This window comes from Pinus tabuliformis, chromosome J (genome assembly GCF_031772625.1).
Source record: "Pinus tabuliformis cultivar Carrire ecotype Pingquan chromosome J, CPIR1, whole genome shotgun sequence".
Lineage (NCBI taxonomy): Eukaryota > Viridiplantae > Streptophyta > Pinopsida > Pinales > Pinaceae > Pinus > Pinus tabuliformis.
Window position 1 is genome coordinate 1,462,481,091 of NC_142295.1, and position 4,092 is coordinate 1,462,485,182.

Below are 4,092 nucleotides of genomic sequence, written 5' to 3' on the forward strand. Positions count from 1 at the left end.
TTAATAAGGAGTTCACCCAATGCTCCTGGGCTACATCTCCTGGTCCAGCCTTCAGTGGTGGCCTCTCTATTATGTCTTCAAGCAGAGTTTTTACAATAGTATGAGCTCAATTTCAGACTCAATGCACAACAAATATAACAGTAAGAGTTTGCTTGAACCTCTCAAGCTTTCTCTAAGTACACAGATTCTCTGAATCACTCTCTGTCCTTTGTCTTAGCTCTCTCTCGGCACTGCCTGCTCTGTCTTTTGTTTGCTATGTCTTTAAAGCTAAAACAATGATTCCTATTCGTTTCAGCTTCTCAGCTTTCAGTATCCCCTTCCTCTGTCCGCTAAGACCCCTTTATTAGCGTTAGCAATAATTGCTAAACGCTTCTAAGGGTGGTGGCCACCTGTACTGTAATAGTATGGCTATCGGGCCTCTGAAATCCTTTGGAATGCCCAAAAACAATCATTTTCTGTTTTGCACAGAGAATACTGCAACACATGAAATTCTGCCCAAAACACTACTTATTTCAGACTTCAAAAGTCCTTAATTCTAGTCTATTCGTCTATCGGGTCCATCCTTATCGCTATCGCAAGTCGCTTCGGCCTTGTTCCAAGGTTCCCCTTTGTATTTTTGAAATATGTTAAAACTGCAAAAATGCATTAAAAATGGCCTTCCTCTAGACTTGAAACAATATATAATAGCCTTAAGGAACCCTTTTGGGTCCGACTTATCACATCGGCGCTTCACCCCTTGTATTTCATTCAATGTACGAAATACGAGAAATACATTAAAAATTCCCTTTCTGCGGATTTCAAATCTTATGAAATAATATTTATATAATCATCGGGTCCAGTTCATCGGATTGTAGATGTGTATATGCCCGCTCCTCTGTGTAGCCCCGATTGCGATACCGCGATGCGATTGATCACAACCACACATTGCGATAACCCCCGAGCCGTTGTAAGCACTCTTGTAATCTCCGATAGCGATCCTGTGATGCAACATGGGCCGTCGATCTGTGCGCTTGATTGACAGTCCTAATTTACTCTGCCAATCGCTGTCACAAGTGTTATGTAGTCTACGTCGATATCTGCTATCTGCCTGTTCTGATTGTGTTTTCGGGAAAACTAGTGTCGATTCAAACTGCTAGTCCCACTAAGATGGGTAGCTATCTTAGAAATAAACAATCAAAGCAATTCGATATTTCCTTTAGGTGTAATAGATAAGAGGGAAGAAAAGAGGACCAACCTGGATCTTCTGCTTTGATCCTTGCTTGATTTCTCTTTCCCTTGATAGAATTTGCCACTCTTCTCCTATTTGTCCTGCTTCAAAGAGTAGTTGTAGAGTCAAAGTAACAGAAAACCATCAAAGCATCTCTATTTAAAACATCATAAACAATGCAGAATCAGAAACACATTGACCATACAATTGCATTCATAAAAAATAAGATTCACAAATACACGATTATATGGAGGAAAACCCAAAGAACTTTATTAATAGTAGAAGAGAGATTACAACCCAGCTATCTGATCCAGCTTCATCCTCCCAACATAGAAGCCCTCTTCACCTCATGAAAAGCAAGATCACCCAACAATACAATGTCTCTTCTCACAGATAAACCAACAACACTTCCTTACAAATTACAAAATTCCAGCCTCTAGATCTCTTAGATGAGGGATCCATTTATAGATGTCTTGCAAGGGTGTGAGTTAGCTCTGGGTTTTTGATTAGTGCCATTCCATTGATAGTTCTTGGTCCCACTTGGAGATTTGATTGATCTCTTACTCATCCCTGGTTGAATTCAGAGAGGCAAGTGTTACAGGAGAAGTTTCTGGAAGATTCCATGATCATCCACTTAGCAAACTGTCTCTACCATTTGTCTATTCTCGCTCATCACACCCCACAGAAGGCCATTTCAGTATGCATCACACTGGCTAGTGTGGCAGCTTGTATGGATCGCACCTTGACCATGGAGCAGTCAGTATGGTCCGTTTTTGGCTAGTTCTGAGTAGTTTTTCAGGTGGAACTTCTGGGAAATGATGTAATCAGTTGACCATGATCCTTTAGGGGATGAAACAACACTTTTAGGGACTAAAGAGCCCTTGGTTTATGGACATATGAGTTTGGGGTTTCAGTGCCCAAATATGTCTATAACAGCTGTCCCCTAAAGCATGAGGTCGTAAATCTTCTGATGTCGGGTGAAATGCTTTATCATGAGGATCCGAGGTATTTGAACTGGAAGGTGACCTGTATAAGATACAATACAATACATCATCATCATATTATTTTCATGATCTAGCTGAGGCGGTCATTCCCATGCTCAGCTTCATAAATTCATTTTCATGTACATAGGACAGAGTGATTCTTCATATGAAGAGTCATGCTTAGATGACTATCTATGTAGATTCTGTGCACATTTGATGTCTTTATGTTCCTAAATATATCACAGCCCGGATGGATGAAACTAGATCCGGGGTCTTCAAACTCGTTCAATCTTCGCCCGATTGTACAAGTCGATCCATGTGAAAAGATGTTCTGAAGTCGAACATGGAAGGACATCGCCTGATTACCAGCCAATAATGTAAGCTGTTAACAGGCGCAAGAGGGATCACCGATAATGATAATGACCCTCAAGGTACTATAGTACAATTCACATGGTGTGAATATATGAGCCGATGTCGAACACCACTCAAAATCTTTCGATCGAAGGTCATTTATGTAAACCTGTCACCGGAAGTGAGAAACTTGCCATTGAGGCATGCAAGCTTCAAAGTACTGAAAGGGTTGTTTCTAAGTCAACTTCTTGGATAATGAGCTGATGTTGAAAACAAGTGACCTATCGTAGGAGGGCCTTGATGTATCCCACATCTACGATGTGAAATGAAGCAAATGATTTTTCTGGAGGTGAAAATGATCTGATGATATAAGGTTCAGGAATGACGATCATGAAAAATGAAGGGTGGAGGTATTGCAGTGGATGAGGCGTTTGTTGGATGGTGAATTCTCTGAATGAATTCTCTTGAACATGTCGGTGACACTGATATGGACTGGTAGCATTAACCCAATGGATGGTATGAAGGACCAATGGTTATATGGTGAATGAAAAAAAACCAACCCAACTCAATCATGGTGATGGAGTGAAAGTGTCATGTTCAAGAGCGACCTGCTACCAATAAAATTATTCAAGTTTTCTTCCCTTTTACCCCAGTCATTGCTGACCAGTACCTCTTTGTTTTTGTCAAGCTTGAGGAGGATAACATATGCTTGGTCTATAATTTTCCCTTTGGGAAAACCTATCGCTCTGTTTTTAGCGAGCCTAGTGTCAGTGAGACTCGTTCTTGTCTGGGTGGACAAGTTTGTCGCTATTGTTTTAACGAGTTTAATGACAAAGATAACTTGGTCCTTTTCTTATTTAGAGATTTTGAAAAGGGACGAAAAGGAAACTCCAACAGTCATTTTTCATAGCATAATCCCTTAAGTCCAAAAAAGTATAAAATAATACAAAAGCGATGACTTTTCGATCGCTTTAATGAGTCGAAAAAGACAAGCGCTCGATATTTTTGTTTGATAATCCCTCATGTCCAAAAATATTAAAATTTATGGGAGGGATGGCGTTCCCCTTACTTTAACAAGCTGGAAAGGCCAATGGCTCAACAATCTTTTTATATTTAAAGAGTCTAAAAAGAGTTTAAAAGGGACTCATTTTTGAGGAACGAGTGATATTTTCAGGTAGCAACTAGTTCCAGGTAAGTTTTGAACTTTTCAAAACATGGCAGTGTGAAGAGGGTGGCAATCAGAATCACTTGTCCCAGCTGTTCTTCAAAAGGGTAAACAACCAAGTGGAAGCGTATGGTCAGCCAAATGAATGGAGGTGATGGTAGGAACACAACCAAGGTTCAAAAAAGGCTGATAGCAAGGCGATCACAAAGGTTATTTACCAAAGGTGGTTTCATTTTTTAATGAGCTTGAACCAGGAGAAACTATGCTCAGTGGCAGGTTTATTTTTTAACAAGCTTGAACCTTGCGGGAACATTGCTCTTACCAGTCGTTTGAAGATGTCTCTTGGTAGATTTATTTTTTAATGAGCTTGAACACTATTATAACAT